Below are 17981 nucleotides of genomic sequence, written 5' to 3' on the forward strand. Positions count from 1 at the left end.
TCTGAGTCATCCCAGCACCAGAGCTCCCTCCTGCAGGACCAGCCAAGGCCTTTATTATGATTGAATTGCAGTTCATCTGGGCTCGTTATCCAGTCCCAGCTACTATTCCTCCACATGTGTTAAGGCTGAGCATGCTCCCTGGGAAACGCCTGCAGGTAAAACTCTATTAGAGCCAGGAAACTCTACCCGAACCATTGCCTTTATTCCGGCAGTGGAGTCCTGTTTGGGGATCTTCTTCCCATGACTCCAGAGGAAGTCCTAATTGGTTTGTGCTAGATGGAATGGATGGAGGGCACCATTTACTTTGTGAGTTGTTGGTTTACAAAGGGGCATGGGAGTCCATCCCTACTGAGCTAGGACGGGACACCTGGTCGGGAACTTTTAGGAAGGCTTTTCTGAGGTGAGGAGGAGTCCTTGTGTTGGGTGTGGACTCTGGATGAGATGCCTGGAACAGCTATGGAAAGGAGCTGACCTGGATAGGGATGGAGACAATGGAATAGCATCAAAGCCAATCTGAAGCAGAGCCATCAGGAACCCATTCTGTCCAGGGTCTTGTTATGGGAGACACTAAAGCCCCATGGACAGCACAGAGGGGGTTTATCACACAAGTCCCTAACAGCAGAGTTGGCTTTAGAATCTGCACATGTTTATTCAGTTCCAATGGCCTTTTCATTTCCCTATCCTCTTGTGATATGCTTTGTGAAATATTTGACTGTCAGGATTCTGTCTTCTTGAAAGTGTTTTGGTGACCCAGACCTTTTTTTTTAAACTTTTGATAGCAATTAATTTGTCTCCGTTGATCAAATTAAACTCTGCTTCTCTTTTCTAGGGTAGGGGCCTGCAGTGGTCCCTGATGTTCTACGACCATGTGCAAGGGCAGCTGGGGCCGGTGGGAGGGTGGCTGCTAAAGGATGCTGCTGCTGGGAAATCTTGTCCTGGGATGACCTAGACAGAAAAGAAGGTAACAAAGATGGAAAAGGTTTAAAATGTACAGATACAGGAGTTTTGACATAAATGCTTGGCCCAGACTTGGATATTCATTTTAGGGTGGGTGGAGGATGCTCTCCTTTCTGCAGTTTATTTTAAAATATCACTTCATAGATGCCCTAGAGTTTGGCACCAGGGAAAATGCCCAAGCTGGTGGTGGGACTAATGGGGTTGGGGTCCCCTGCTTCTCCTCATTTGCTCATACTCCCCTATGCCTAACGATCCCTCCTTCCTTTTCTATTAGTTGAGGTAGCATTTACATACAGTGAAATGCACCAGTCCCAAGTATACCAGCTGGCAAGTTTTGTATACTCTTAGGTAACCATTCCAATCAAAAGAGAGAACATTTCTCTTCGCCCAGGAAATTCTCTCATCTCTGTCTGGTTGCTTCTCTCCTTATTCCAGAGGCAACTAAGTTTTCTGATTTCCATTCCAATTTGTTTTGCCTGTTGGTTTGCATATGAATTCTTTCCCTGAACATAATAGTTTGAGATTCATCCATGTCATTGAGTATATTATGCTTCCCTATAAGACTATTCAGGGGATCCATTGAGCTCCGATTTTCCCCCAGCAGACTGTCGTGTTTGACAGGGAGGCCCTGTTCTCAACGCTGATGGTTTTGATAGGAGATGAGCATACCCAGTGAGCTTCACACATCCTTGGGGCTTAACAGCCAACACCACTCATTCTAGGCACAGCCATTGATGGCTCCACTTTGCGCAATGATGATGATAGTGACTGCAACCTTTGGGCTGGAATGGCTGTGGTAGTTACATAATTTCATGTCAACTTGGAGATATATAAAAGTGTAGGGGTGAAGTTTAGCCTGTCAATCAGGTCACAGCCTGATGGTGACGCCTTGTGGATGTGACTTTCTCATATGGAGGGTCCTGGGAACCTCCCCCACCCCAACCTTCCAGTTGGCTGATCCTGATGGCAGCCAGCACCCTGGAGATGTCCATCCACCATTGGATCCACAAGACTTTGCACCCACCAACCTGTGATATCCCTGGATTCGGCATCATTGCTTGTGACTGCTCGAGTCCGAAGAGAGACTTCAAGCCTTTAAGACCCCAGTCACTATCTCTTTTGATAGCCGGGCACCATCAGCTTTCTTCACCACATTTACTTGTTCACCCACTTTGGCTCCAGCCGTTGTGTCGGGAGAGTGAGCATCAAAGAGTTCCAATTTAATAAAAGAAGGTATTCATGCACTGAGGGAGTGTTTGAGTAGAGGCCCAAGGTTCGAAGAGAGACTTAAGACTAGTAAAGGACTTATGGGCTTGAGTTGGACTGGGCTGGGATGTTTTTCTGATATACAATTACTTCTTGATATAAAGCTTTCTTACACATATAGGAGTGTCACGATTTGTTTCTCTGGTCAACCCAGCCAGACACAATGGCATTTCCTCAAATAGACCCTCCCACATTTTATGTCAAGATACTTCTCCATCATGGTGAGGACTGGGTCCCTATGCCTTCGTTTCCCAAGAAGGGAACTGAATGCTAGCCAAGCACCAGGTGTCTGTCCAGCACTTAGTCATGACTGACCGCATTTCCCCTTCCTGGGTGCTCTTTGAGACAAACCCACTGCCACCGCCTCAGTGCTGATTCACTGCAGCCCTATTGGATGGAGCGGCGGTGATCCTCAGGGGTTCCAAGACTGTACATCTTCATGGGAGCAGACGGGCTCAGCTTTCTCCGGGGGCGGGGGGCAGCTCGTGGGTGTTTGAACTGCTGACCTTGTGTTTGCAGCCTAACCACGGCACCACCGACGCTTCTCGCTGAGTGACTACATCCACGTGGACCACTCACTCAATTTGTTTGCAGAATGGGAGTTGAGGGATGTTTGTAGATTTCTGCACCACGGTTTTTCACCAGTAGCAGCCAAGACCTGGGCCCTGTGTCCCTCTGGGAAGGTGTACTCACCTCCCCAGGTAACAGCCTTGGCGGCTGGCCCCAGGGCTGGAAAGCTGCAGCCCTGGGCAGGACTTGAGCCAGCTGCATTTCCGTTCTCAGTAAGACCCAACAGGGGTTGGCAGATCAGTCTTCATTTTCTAGAACTGCTCTCTGTTCTTTTTAGCTGGGCAGCTTTGACCTTTGATAAAGGTCAGCAGATCTTTGTTAGAGTTGTCCCTTGGAAAATCACTGTTTTGTAACTTGCGCTTACCATTGAGAGGGTTTCCTGGCTTGGCAGGGGTGGGGGTGGGGGTGGGGGTGGGGGTGGGGGGGTGCAGGGAAGCTTTACAAAGGATGATGCCTGCGAAAAGGTATTAAGTTCTCTAATAGGCTTCTGCCTGGATAATCATATTAATGGCTGTGTCTCAGGCTTGCTGCTGCAATTAGGAGCCTCTGCTCTTGAATGTAATTTTACAGTTTGCTGATAATTGGGAGTATGAATTTGCATTTCTCCTCAGTGAGAGTTCCCATTTCCAAAATAATACGATGACTCGAAAGGAGACGGCTGATCCTGCCTCCTCACGGGCCACGCACCCCAGTGTCTGATACAGGCTGGACTTCCCTAACTGGGGAATGGGGAGCTCGTGTCAGACGCCCTGGGATATGGAGCATGCCCTCTGGGAATCAGAACACCGGTTTGGTTTCTGGTTTCGACATCTGATAACAAGGCTCTGTGTTTTCCCACTCTTGCAAAGTCACTGTGACCTTCTGAGCAAAGGGACTGCTAGAGAAGCAGCCAGGTGCCTTTTCTTCCCCCGCTGATTGAATTGTCAGACGTTCAGTTTTATCACTAGCATGGGGCTTGAGCTCTGGGAAAACCATCGTTCAGAACCCCGCAGGACTGGGACTCCATGCAAAGGATTCTCACTTCAATAGTCCACGCCTTCCATTGATAACGAACGTGCCAGCCATTGGGAGAGGGGGCTGTTGTTTTCCTTACCCTGCCTGGGACCGATGAACAGAACAGCAGATCACCGCTCTCCTTTTGGAGCAACCTAGATCCACCGCATAGACCGGCTGTGATGGTAGCCACGTGGGCTCCGTGCTGAGGCACCCTGGCACCTTCCCCAGGTCTGTGGTGAAAGTAGAGAGAGACAGGGCTGAGGCACCAGCCAGACCATGGGGTTAACCACTGAAGCCTTTATTCTGAACCATGACCCAGGGGGCGATGGGAAGGAGTTGGGGGCAACCTGGGCCTGTTTGTGACTGGTGGGAGGTCCTGGAGGGTGGGGTGGAAGTAGCAGAGAGCAGAGGAGGTGGGACCTCTCAGAACAGACTCAGGGCTTTGGCTCTGTGGTCAGGGAGGTGGTTACGGTTGGCTAGCTGCAGTGAGTTGACCTGCAGACCTCAAAGGCCAGGAAGGCAGGGCCCCCAGGACTTCATGGTCAAGTGCCTGCATTGGGCCTGCGTGGAAGTATCAGTGGCTGCAAACACCAAAAAGTGCACCAGAAACTTGAAAATGGACAACTGACGTGGCAGACCAAACATAAGTTGCCCTGGGCCAAGCCTGAGCTGACTCCTGAATCGTGCGGCCCAGTCTGCCAGCCACTTGGGAGGGACACATGAGTCTCAGGAAGGGGGGCGGGGCTGGGGCGGGCAGGACTACAGGAGGCCCAGAAGGCAATCTCAGGATTGAGAAACTTCCTGTGGATCCAGGCTAGACTGTCAGCTGGACAATCACGTCAGCCAGACAAAAAAGGGGTACATTTGCAAATAATCTATCCTGGAATGAGAGAGAACAGCCTGGCTGCCTTCCACCCCACCTCCTCCAGGAAGTCACCCAGACTTTCCCAAGCTGATCTTGGGGCTCCTACTGTTTCTGATCTTGGGGCTCCTACTGACTGCACCTTACAATTTAGCACTTAATCAGACACAGCTGTGCATCTGTGGATTACTCCCTAATTGCTTTGGGGAGGGGGTGTTCTGCCTCCAGGCAGGGCAAGGTTAAGTTTTCCGCTGGAGCAGGCACTCCAGTCCTTTTGGGGGGCTCCTGGGAGAGGGGTGATGGGGCTTGGGTAGGAAGGAGGGTTCTGAACAAAGGAACTCATTAGCATTCAAACAGGCCTTTACAGTCTAGCAAGTTCTTTCACTTACTTGAGCTGCCACCACCAGAGTTCAGGAGTGTCCTGAGAAATAGGTAGGTTTTTTTGTTTTTATCATTTTAATGAGTGCTCTTACAGCTCTTATATCAATCCAGGCATCATTGTGTCAGGCACATTTATACATATGTTGCCATCATCCTTTTCAAAACATTTTCTTTCTACTTGAGCCCTTGGTATCAGCTCATTTCCGCCCCCCTACATTCCCCACCCTTCCACCCTCATGAACCCTTAATAAATTATAAATTATTATTATTTTCATATCTTACACCAGTGGTTCTCAACCTTCCTAATGCCCCTACCCAGTCACCTCATGTTGTGGTGACTCCAACCATAAAATTATTTTCGTTGCTACTTCATCACTGTAATTTTGCTACTGGTATGTATGTATGTATGTGAAAGGGTTGTTCGACCCCTAAAGGGGTCGCAACCTACAGGTTGAGAACTGCTGTCTTACACCGTCCACTGTTTGCCTTAGCCCTTGTTTCTGTTGTTCATCACCCTGGGTGGGGGGTGAAGTGATATGTCGATCATTGTAATCGGTTCCCCCTCATGGTATCGCTACTCCCTTTACTGTTTGTTCCTGGATGCCGTGTGTTCGAGAGCTCGTATCTGTACCAGGGTACATGCTCCAGTCTAGCAGGATTTGTAAGGTAGAACTGGGGTCATGATAGTGGGGGGGGCATTAAGAACTAGAGTGTTGTGTGCGTCATCGGCGCTCTACTGCACCCTGGCTGGCTTGTCCCTTCCTTGTGACCCTTCTACAGATGGGCTTTGGGTCCTCACTCCACCCACCTTGTTCACATGAATATGATTGGTTTGGGTCTTTGATTGCTAGGTAGGTTTTAACATTCCCATTTTACAGTCAGTGAAATAGACGCAGGAGATGTCACCAGCATCTCCTCAGTGTAGAAGAGAAAAGACAAAGACAAACCAAACCAAACTCACTGCCTTCCATCAGTTCTGACTCCTAGTGGTCCTGCAGGACTGAGTAGGATGGCCCCTTGGGTTTCTGAGACGGAATCTTTGGGGCTGCAGAAAGCCCCATCATTCTCGCAGCAGCAGCAGCATCTGCCGCCTCCAGGAATTCTTAATTCACAGCCCCCCTTCCACAGTGTGAGAGCCAAGTGGCGAGCGTTGGGGAAAGCTTCTAAATGCCTTTCCCTGGTGGAAATGTTGCGGAGGACAATGAACGGGGCGGCTGTGGCCCTCATGCACAGAGCCTCTGGACCAGAGATGACAGGCAAAATTCATCCCACCCTCTCTGGACGGGACCAGCCCCTCTCTGCTGTCACATACCTCTCTGGGACTGCAGATTACAGTAAGCTAACAAACACAGGACTATTCCTCAATGTAGCATGCATCCTTAATATGTGCGGAGCATGAAACTCTCCTCTTTGTTTCCCCCGAAGCACCGGGAGATGCGGCTATTGATTCTCTCCTCCTGGCTTCTCCCAGAGGTGGGGCAGACCTGCTTGCTCCCAGCAGGTCCTCTCTCCTGTACTTCGGAGCAATAAATAAAACTCAGGGCTATTGAGTTGATACCCACTCACAGGGACGCTATAGGAAGGGCAGAACTGCTCCTGTGGGTTCCCGTGATCGTGACTCTTTACGGGACTCAAGTCTTTCTATTTTCTTCCTTGCAGAAAGTCTCTCCTGGGAGCTGGCTGCTGGTTTCAAAGTGCTGACCTTGCAGTTAGCAGCCCAGGGCTCTGGCAGATACTCTGGGGCCTTTGAGCAGCCTGCTGCTCAGTTACATTCCCTTCTCTTCCAGGTGGTACCCATCTACTGGCCTCCTGGCCACTCGCTCCTCTTTACTCTCTTCAAACTGTGACCCTTGGGTCCATTGCCCTCTCATCATGACCCAAGCCATGCCATGTGATCGACGCCTTCACTTCCCACACCGATGGCCCTGTCAACGCTCTGCCTCCCACTCCCTTGACGTCATATTCTCCGATTACCTTCTCCTCTAAGCCCTCCTATCCTGTGGTCCCACTTTGTCATTGTCCCCTCCTCTGCGCCACGCACTTCATTCTGCACCATGTTCAAAGGGCGGGGACACGGAAATCTCTGACCCTGTCCACCTCCTCACTGTCCAGTGTAACTGCATCTTGACCCCTGTGATCCCCTGAGCCCATCGATTTCTGGCCCTTTTCTCTGGTCAGGAATCGTGTCAACCTTATTCTTGCTAAGACTCTCCATTCCTTTGCCCCAGCAATTCCCTCACGGATTAAACAATGGCCCTAGTGTCCATTGAGCCCGAGCAGACAACAGAGTTTTGCCAGAGGACACACAGGAGGGCCAAAGGGCACCTTCAAAAGTTCAGACCCACCAGCCTCGAGGGGGTTTCCTTGCCAGGTGGCTGAGTCAGCTTTCTGCAATGCTCTGCCCCTTTCCCATCTCTCCTTGGCCACCCCCTGTCTCCTAAATGTCACAGGGTAAGAAAAAGTCATCAGGTAGGATGATTCTACTTCCCGCACTAAACCTGCCTGACTCAGCCTTCCTTCAGCCACCAGTCTTCTACCCAGACTCGGATTTCCCTCCCGAGGACACAGGAACCTTTACTGTCCTTTCTCTCCTGTACCTTCATCTTCCTATTCCGTGTAGAACCCTCACCACCTGCATTCACACAAACTCATTCTTCTACCCCCAAACCAAGGCAGCAAAACAAGTCCCCCACTGACGCCAGGCTCCTCCCCAGCCACTTCTATCACGTGGCCCTTCAGCCAGAGCTCTCAGTGCCTCTCGTGATTTCTTCTCTCCCTCATCCACTTGTCCCGCTCTCGTCCCTCTCACTCCAACAGTGTGCCATCTGCCCTAAGACCACCAAGGTCGGGGGGCGGGAAAAAAAAAAAGACCACCAAGGTCACGGAATTCAGTGGCCTTTCCTCAGGTCTCATCTCACTTGGGTCTCTCAGCCCTTGGAGTGCTGTGGGGGACTCCCTCCTCCTTACCACACTTCCTACCGGGACACTCTGGGAGCCCACCTCTTTTCAGTCTCGGGCCATATTTTCTCTGACCCCTTTGCCCGATAATTTGCTTCTGTCTGGCCTTTCGGTAAAGACACTTCTAACTTCAGTCCAGGCCTCCTGCTAGTCTAACTCAACACTTTCTTCTCTAGGAAACCTCCTCACTCCCACGGATTCATCCCAACCTCAACTGCTCCCTAGCCTCTCCTTAGACCACAGGACCCTTACAACTCCCCCCACCACCCCCAAACAAACAAACAACAACCTTCTGCTTAAATCCTAACTGCTCAATACAATACCCCTTCTTGGGTATCTCACAGGCACCTCAACCCACTTTGGCCAAATGTAAATTTGGGCGGGTTTTCTCAACCCTTCTCCCCTCAAGGGTTCCCAGAAACAAAAAACAGCATCACCACTAGCTGGCGGAAGCAGCAGAATCTTGAGAGTTCGCCTCTCCTAAGCCACCTCCAACTCTTGCCAGTATCTACCTCTCTCCATTTGTTTGACCCCTTAGACAGGAGTCCAGATGGTACACTGGGTTGAGTGTCAGGTTGCTCACTGCGAGGTGGGCAGTTCAAACCCACCAGTTGCTCTGAGGGTGAAAGAAGAGGCTCTCTGCCCCATACAGCTTTCTGGTTTCAGAAAGCGCTGGGAGCAGTTCTCCTCTGTCCCATGGGGTTGGTATGAGCCCACATAAACTCAGACAAGCAGCTCCTCTCCTGTGCAGCCACAGCCTCCTGTCTTACATTCCTGCTCTCCCTCTTTCTTCACCTTAGAGTCAGTGGTCTCTTACAGGGAAATGTAAATTCGAGCAGGTGACTCTTGCTTAAGCCCTTTAGCACTTTTCCGGTGTTCTTCTCTTTAAAAGAAACTTTAAAAAGAAAAAAGAAAAGAAACTTAAAAAAACCTGTGAAGTGGGTGACAGTTTACAGAGCAGATTATTCATTTTTAACAGTTTCATTGGCACTTCATCCACATATGATACAATTCAGTAATTCAGTCATATCAAGAAGAGTTGTACAATCATCACCACAATCAATTCTAGAACATTTTCTTTTTGTAATCATTCTTATTCATGTAATCATTAATTTTGGCAAAAATACACACAACAAAACATTCTCCAAGTCAACAACATCGACATGTATAATTCCGAGATCATCGGTTTTACATTCGCCAACAGGATCCAGACCCATCCAAAAGCAAGCGAGTTTTCCCATGATGCCTCCTTGTATTGGAAGTAGGTCACACCCTCAAGGAGAGAGCTCTCCACTGCTCAGCCACCGAGAGTCCTGGCTCAGGCAAGCTGACCCAAGACCTGAACTATCACAGCTCTTCACAGCCTCTTAAGAGCCTTGTCCTTATTTACCGTAGTAGATGTGGAACATTGTCTCTGTGAACTATATCATGCCAACTTTCCTGGATGCTTCACGAGACTATGGTCTTAAGCCCCCAGGACCAGCGACTCTTTCCTTAAGGGTGTTTGATTATGTCTAAGATGTCTTCATAATTTTATCCCTTGTATGTGCTGCACATTCATGGTTATATTTCCACCAGAGGTAAATACGTGTACAAATGTATGTAGATACATGTACAGAGATATTGAACATATATATATATTCATGAGTATACTCACATTGTCTCCTCAACACCTGTGTAGCTGGTGTGTCTATCCATGCATGCTTCTGGTTGTAGATCACAGTGATTGCAGCATTGTGTACAGTATTTACTTCTGTTGTCCCTAATGCTTGCATCTCTCCCAGTGTCTCCCCTGCCTCCATCATTCTCTCCTAATCTACCCCTTATTGTGTCTTGTCTCCCCAAGTTCATGGTCATCTACCTTCTAGCCGGCACCTTTTCCTCCCACTCCTGGTGACCCATCGGAGAATACTTGTTTTAGTATGAGAATATTTACTTGACTTTTTACCACAATGGTCTCATACCATACTTATCCTTTTGTGATTGACCAACTTCACTCAGCATAGTATCCTCTCGGTTCATTGTGTTATGAGATGTTTTACAGATTAATCATTGTTCATTCACATCGTGTGCACGTACCAAAGCTTATCCATTCTTCCATTAATAGTCATTTGGGTTTTTTCTCCCCCATCTTTTTGCTGTTATGAGTAAGTTTGTTAGACAGGATTCTCTAGAGAAACAAAACCATGACACTAATAATTATATATAGAGATAGATAATGTAAGAAATAAACATTTAATTAATCTATAAAGCAGTACAAATGGCTCAGTGCAACTCACTTCCGTAAGACAGCTAATACCCCCTCCCCTGAGAAGAATTTGTTTCAAAGGATGACATTGATTCTGCAGCTCCGGGAGATGGACATATCTGATCAGAGCACACGGGAGCAGATGAAGGGGGAGGAGGAGAGAGTGGAGCACAGCCTGGCCCACCAGGCCGTGAGGATGATGTTCCTGACTAGAGCAGCCAGTCCACAGAGAGAACAACATGGCTGGCCCCACTGTGAGACATGATGCCCCTCAGTGACTAAGGGCGATACAGGGGACAGCACCAGAGACAGTGTGGGAATTGCACCTGACTGAGCCCACCACACCGAGGCAAAGCACTGGGGGAGTGCAGCGGAACAGCAAGGGAATGGAGTGGCAAGGTCCCCAGGGAATGCTGAAAGTGGACTTTGGGGCCAGGGCGTGGTGCCCCAACAGACTGGACTGGAAAACACTCCTAAGGGCCAACAAACGATCCTTGAACTAACTACAAGCTTTTCTTTCGTGGAAAAAAAAAAAAAGACAGCTAATACACTGGCAGTCCTTCAAGTCTTCAGGGACGCTGGGTAGTCCTCTATAGAGCAATTCAGGCTATCTGGCCACAGGCAGCAAACAGCAAGGCAGGTCACCACGTCAGCCAGATGACAGGGCCCAACAGTCCCCAGCTCAAGAGATGTATACTTCAGTAGCACCGCGAAGCAGGCCTTCAAGGAATCTCAAATTACAGTGACATAGTCCACGGGTTAGGTGTCCCACAGGTAGTGTAGCTTGCAAATTGCGGAGCCATTTCTCTCTCCGCCCTTCAATTACTTCCACGTGTCTTCATTGGCCATGTGGGCACAATAAACCTACCTATCACAGTAAGCTGCAGCGAACATGGGTGTGCACACATCTGTTCTTGCTATGGCTCTTTTTCTCTAGGATACATACCAAGTAGAAGGATTTGGGGATCATATGGTCTTTCTACTTCCAACTTTTTGAGGAAGTACTTTCCACAGTGGCTGCCCTGCTCCTAGTCCCACCCGCAGTGTGAGTTCCAGTCTCCACCCATATCAGCTCTTTTGTTTTGTTCTTTGGATCTTTTCATTGACTACTTGGGTGAAATTGTGTTTTGTTATTTTGATTTGTATCTCTCTAATGGCTAATGAGCATTTCATATATGTCAGCCACCTGAATGTCAGCTTTGGTGGTGTCTTTTCACGTCCTCTGACCTTTTCAAAATTGGATTGTCTTTGTTGTTGGGGTGTTGACATTTCTATACATTTTAGATATTCATCCCTCATCCATGTCACTGCCCAAAACATTTTCCATCAGTGGTCTCTTTTGGTGAAATATTTGGACGTGTACAAGTGTCTAATTTTAAGAAGTCCCAGTCATCTGGTTTGTCTTCTCCTAGCTAGGTGATTTTAGTTAGGTTTCATAGTATATCACATACTGTTCACCTCCAACATGAGAGTTGTCTTTAGCAGCAAGGTGGAAGGATGTTTTCCAGACTACTTCCAATATAGGTAGACATTGTAGAAAAGCTGGTTTGCTTTTCATTGGATCTGGGCCCGGCATCTTGTTCACCATCTGACCTCCAGTTACTTGAGCTAAAAGACGCCTCCAGCCTGACATCTGAGCCAGAATGTGGAGCTTGTCTGCCTCTAAAACTGTATGAAGCATTGCCTTGATATCAACCTCCCTCTATACATGCATGCTTCTCTAAAGAACTCAGGCGAAGACAGCCCAAGCAATCTAAGAGGCTCTCTGCTCTCACGCCTAGCACTTGGTTATGAGAACAATACATACTTGCTCAATAAATGAATAAGGCAACCACACCTACTGACGATGATAGATCCGGGTCCCACCCCTACCCAAGAGGAGGTACTAGAGCCAAATGGGTGTGCAATCTAATATGGAGTGATTTCCCCCAAGGATACAGTGTAACTGTTGCACTAGACTCCCAGCTGCCTTAATGGCATGGTGGAAGGAATGCCTTTATTTTTTAATATCAGGGCCTGGATAGCTTTTGGCAGCTGTGGCGGACGCACGCCTCCATTTCCTTTTTGTTGCCAGCTGACGCTGCAACAGTTCCTCTAAAGACTCCTTGGCTGGCAGTGCCACAAACGCAGGCCTCTGACTGATGGAGCGCTCTGAACGATAAACCCTAGCTGCACAGAGCTAATAGGGGATAAAAGTCTGCGCTCCAATTTGATGGTGCAGCACAACCTTCTCCAGGTTGTTTCGTCCGTCACATCATTGCAGTATCAAAAGAGAGATCTTTATTTTAATCAATGGACACAGACTCAGGATTCTTTTGACTTGAAAGAAATATGCTTCATTTACCCATCAATTTGTGGTTTCCATATAGTTCTCAGAAGGAGCCCTGGTGGTGTCGTGTTTACCCATTGGGCTGTGACCTGTAAGGTCAGCAGTCCTAAACCATCAGCCCCTCTGTGGCAGAGAGACAGGCCTTTCTACTCCTGTAAAGAGTTGCAGTTTCAGAAACTCACAGGGCGGTCTACCTTGTCCTATAGGGTCACCGGGAGTTGGCATCAACTCCCTGGCAATGAGGGCTTTTTTTTGGTTTTGTTTTTTGGTAGGGTTCTTACTGGATTTCTAATTTGTGTTTCTCTCAAAGGGTTCCTGGGTGGATGGTGGCTATGCTTGGTTGCTCACCAAGAAGTTGGTAATCTGAATCTACTAGCCGCCCTGGCATAGTGGCTTATGTGGTGGGCTGGTAACCAACCACAAGGCCAGCAGTTCAAAGCCACCAGTGGTTCCAAGGGGGAGAGAGGAGGTTTTCCACGGGCTAACGTGTTACAGTCTGGGGAGCCCACTGGGACAGTTCTGTTCGGCCCTAGTTGTCGTGATGGCAGTGAGAGAGCCGCTCTGGAAGAAAGCTGTGGCTCTCTGCTTCTTTGGAAACCTGACCAGTTCTGTTCCCTCCGTGCTGAGTCAGAATTCACTAGGCAAGGAGTTTGTTTCATTAAGGAGGTTTTGTTGGCTTTCTGAATTGTGAATATAAACACAAATGAAGAAATGGACACTCAAAGACAATGGGATATACAATGCATCTCTCCCTTCGTCCACCCGATCCGCATATGGGCTGAGCATGGTTGGTGTACATCCTGCGAGACGCTTTGCTAGGGTTAAAACAGAACAAAACAAACACAACAAATCTGATTTGTCTTACTTTATGTTGCAATTTTAAGAGAATTACGTGATCATTAACTCTGTCGCTCTCTCTCAAACCAACAACCAACTCTGCAGGCTGCAAACTTTCACCTTCCCAGATCCACTGACTCAGGGTTCCTGATTCCGGAAGCCCTCGCCCACGCGGCTCCGAGGATCCAGCAGCTACTTGCTCTCCGCTGCAGATCTAGGGGAGAGCCTGGCCGGGGAGGCCAGTGGGCTGAGCGCACAGGTGCTTTAAATTCTACATTAGGCATTCTTTCCCTTGGCTAATTGCAGCGCCTCCGGAAAATGCAAATAATTGAGCCGGTGGGGGGGGGGGATGGGATGAGGCGGGGCTTGTCCTTAATCTCTCAGTCTGAGAAGTAGCAGGGATGACTTTGGGGGAGCTAGTAATAATGAATACAAGAATAAAAAAATATTCTAAAGTGGATTGTGATGTTTGCGCAATTACCTTTAATACGTTTAAATCAGCGAATGGCATGATGTGAATGACATGTCAAATTTAAAATTAGAAAAAAACACCCCCAAAACCCCAAACCAACACCAAAAAACCCCCCGACAGGATCGCTTTCTTCCCCGGGAGATGAAGCTTAAGGGAGAGGGCATTTCCAGCTGCGACTGGGGCCGCCGGGCCTTGCTCCCCAGGAACTGCGGGTGGCCGGCTGGCTGAGCAGGGCCTCTGAGGCCCGGCAGCGGCTCTGGCCGGTGGTGCCAGGCTCACATGGGCTCACCTTTGCGGGTCTGGCTCGCACCGAGTCACGGGGCTGAAGTACACGGCTCTCGGAAGGCGCTGGGCCTCCACGGCCGGTACTGGGGGGGAGCCCTGGTCCTCCTCCCGCCCAAACTTGTGCAGTGGGATCATTTTCCCCGCTGCCAGGGTCTCCCTGGCACTAGCGGAGCAGCCAGGGTCCAGCCCAGGCCAGTCGCGAACTGGCGGGAGCCGAAAAGGTCGCTGAATTTGACCTGGCAACCTTGTTGGTTCCTCGGCATCCCACCGACTGACTGGTCGAGGGGCGAGGTGCAGTCGGGGGCCTTTAGACCAGAGTTAGATGCACCAGCTGAGTTTTCAAGCCGCCCGGGTGTTCCGCAGGGAGGGAGCCCCTTCGCCCAGCTTAACCCTTCGCTTCCAGGTGTGCGCCCCGGCGCGGGAGGGTCCTAGGGAAACTGGGAGGGGCGCGCACGCGGGCGAGTCCTGGGCTCCCATTGGCCGACCGGCGGGCGCAAGGCGGGGAAGCCAAACTTGGGGCTCTGGGTGGCCGGCGGGGCGGGGCGGTGACGCGAGGGGCGGGCCCGAGCCTGATTGGGTGGGGCGGGGCTGGCCCGGGCGCCGGGAGGCGGCGGCGGCACGGAACTGGAGCCGGGAGTGGGGCGCAGCAGCGGTGGTGGCGGCAACAAGTGCCGGAGGCGAGCTGAGCGGAGCCGCCGCCGACATCGCCGGGCGCCAGTCCCGGGCGCAGCGCATGGAGCGTGGGCGGCGGCGGTCGCCGGGCTGAGCCGCGCCGAGCGGCTGGGACGTGGATGCGGCCGCGCTCTCCCGCCCCCGCCCCGCCGAACAGGAGCTGCTCCCGGACAAGGTAGGGCCGGGGCGGAGGGGCACCCAGTTCTCCCCTTCCCGCCCGGGGCCTGCTCTCCCGGTGCCCTGACCTCTCGGCTAGCTGGCCCCTCGTTCGCTGCCCGCCGGTTCCCCCGCCCGGCTCCTCCCGGTTCAGGCTTCGCCCCCGCGTCCCCGCCGAGAAGCAGTCCCTGGGTGGCTCCAGCGCATCTTCGCGGCCCCTTCCTTCCGAGGAAGAGGAGAGCGAAACCGGCGGCCGCGCGTCTTCGGAGCCTCCTGTCCCGGGCCACACCACCGTGCCGGGGGGAAGGGGGGTCCGGGACCTCCTCCCCAGTTGCATCCTAACTTCCGGGGAGTCGGCCCCGAGATACTGTTGGCGTTGGGCAGGGTCGTCTGAGTCCAGGTGCTCTCATCTGGGGCCGGAGGACGTTTTGCGGAGGGGGCCGTGCGTGATTTCTCGGTTGCACCCCTGCACCCCCCCTCTCCCCCCCCCCGCCTTCGCACTGCGCTGGTCTCCGGTGCCGCATGGGGAGATCAGGTGTTTTATGAGCCAAAGAGCCTCAGGCAGATGCTCCCCCCTCCGCCGCTGCTGCCACCTCCGGTTCCCAAAGGCTGGTTTCTACGAAACTTACGGAGAGTCTTTCGCTTTGACCTCAAAGAACATTTCACAGCGTCCAAGTTGAATGATTAACCCAGCGACTTGCCCGAGATTTGGGGAGAGGGCTTGCTTGCTGCGAGGCCGTGCAGCGCCTTGTGGGAACGGTGTGCGTGGGGGGGGGCGCTCCGTGGGGGCTGCGGGCTCAGGTCTGGCGGCTGCGTGAGGCAGGCAGACCCTTCTTCGAACTAATAAAACCGAGCCGCCGTGTTGATTTTCAGGTCAAGGTATTTTAAACTCGGGGCTCGGGAACAGTAGACCCCCCACCCCCCAGCCTTAGCAAGTGGGAAGGATCTGTCTAGAGATTCCGAGGTCACGTGTATCAAAGCATGTGAACTCATTGAAAAAAAATACATAAACTGGATTGGCGAGGATTTTCTCTTTTTTGGGGTGGTTCGTTTACACTTCCCTATTACTCCTATGGCCGCCTCAATTTCCCAGGTTCGTAGAATGAGTGTAAGAACACTTTCTCTGCTGCTCCTCCTGTGAGACCATCCAACGCACTGGCATCGAGGCATTCTTGACTCATACCGACCCTGCAGGGCAGGGTAGAACCGCCCCTGTGGGTTTCCGGGACTGTAACTCTTTCAAGGGAGTAGAAAGCCTCCTCTTTATGATGCGGAGCAGCTGGTGATTTCGAACTTGCGGTAGATTTCAGTTGGCGAAGTCTGCGTAAATGTGGTAGGTTCTTGTTAGACCGATTCTAACAGTTACCTCGTGGTGGTGGTGGGACGTTTAACTAGGTGACCGACGGAGCTGGGTGGGCCCGAGAAAGCTGGCCCCCGGCCGGCCGGAGCCCACCCCGTGCTCTTCTGCCAGCTGGTGGGAACACTTCTGCGGCTCTGACAGTTTGTTGGGCGACGCGGCCGTGGAGCCAGGCTGTGACTCTCTGTAGGAGCGTGCAAAGCGTTGGGTTCTTTTAAATAGAGGTTACTAAGGCCACTGGAAATTGTGAACGTGGTAATGCAGAGCCCTTCTGCATTGACGCTTCCTAAAAGGCCTTACGTATTCCCCCTCCCCCACTAGCTTAAAAAAACAACTTCGTCTTCTTAGATCTTTTGTTTGAGATGACTTTTTAAATTTAGAATATTGCTTTTCCCTTTGGGGATTCTCCTTGCCTGTGGGCTCACTGCTCTGGGTTTAGCTCCCCCCCTCTCCCCCGCAAATGGCCTGTGTACGACGTAAGGCTTAATTCTCCATAAAAGCTCTTGAGTTTCCCTCCTCACTGTGGGGAAGAATCTTGGTTCTGTCACACGTCTGTTGAGTGATCTTCGAAAACCAAGCACCAAACTCAATGCCATCGAGTAGATGGCCGGCTCATAAAGACCCTATAGCACTGGGTAGAACTGCTTGCCCTGTGAGTTCCTGAGACTGTAACTCTACAGAAGTAGACAGTCCTTTCTTCCGCGGAGGCCGGTGGTTTCGAACTGCCGACGATTTTGCAGATCGCAGCCCAATGCATAATAACCGCTATGCCACCAGGGATTCTTGGTGACTTGAGTGACCTTGGGCAAGTTATTTTTCATCCGAGCCCGATTTTTCACATCTCATTGTGGGCATGGAAAAACAAGAATAACTTTGAGGACAAAATAAGATACTGTTTATAAAACTCCTAGCACTGAACCATGGGAGTCTGGGAGAGTAGTGAACAATAAATATTGGTCGTTGCTGTACTCGAACTATGTAGAAGTTCCTCTTGGCGTCAAAAGCAGTAACCTTACCAAAGCTTAAAATCTTGTAGGAACCATTTAGATAGTGTCCCTCTTAGACGGAAACTCTTAAAATTTGGCAGATGCAAATTTTTTAAAATTCAAAGAATGAGGCAATCTTTCAAATAAATAAAACATAATTTCCAAGCTTCTGAGGGAATGAATATATACAGAATATATTCCGTTTTGGAGATTTCTTTGATTAAAAAAGTGGTTTACATTTTAAAAATTCTTTAAAAAATATTTTTGTGACTTTTTTTGTTTTGTTTTGGGATTCCAATATACGTATGCTCAGGTTACACGGAAATAGAAAGTGTTAACTGGTCCTTCATAGTTACATTAAAAAAAATTTTTTTTAGTTCAATTAGGAAATGAATAGAAGTCCTAAAGATACTAAGCATTGTTGCATGATGCATTGTTGGTAAAAGCCAAGATGCCTGGGGCTTTTTCAACTAACCCAGGAATAGGGCTTAGTTACAGGCGTACTCCTCTCTCTCTCATTTGGATCATTTTCAGTAATGCTGATTTTTAAAAACCATAATGTAGGGATGATGACCTAACTCACTGCCATGGAGTCAATTCTGACTCATCACGACCTTATGGGACAGGGTACACCTGTATCTGTGGGTTT

At 50.2% G+C, this 17981-nt stretch overlaps 1 protein-coding gene across 1 annotated transcript in view; it reads left to right on the forward strand.

Annotated features, from left to right (window-relative positions):
• The first annotated feature begins 14776 nt into the window (after window positions 1-14776).
• B3GNT2 (UDP-GlcNAc:betaGal beta-1,3-N-acetylglucosaminyltransferase 2) overlaps window positions 14777-17981 on the forward strand; it is a 35354-nt gene continuing 32149 nt past the window's right edge. The window contains exon 1 of the mRNA XM_075535515.1: window positions 14777-15008. The gene's annotated coding sequence lies outside the window, so the exon portion shown is untranslated. The remainder of the gene's footprint in view (window positions 15009-17981) is intronic.

The sequence above is a fragment of the Tenrec ecaudatus genome, chromosome 17, assembly GCF_050624435.1.
Source record: "Tenrec ecaudatus isolate mTenEca1 chromosome 17, mTenEca1.hap1, whole genome shotgun sequence".
Taxonomy (NCBI): domain Eukaryota; kingdom Metazoa; phylum Chordata; class Mammalia; order Afrosoricida; family Tenrecidae; genus Tenrec; species Tenrec ecaudatus.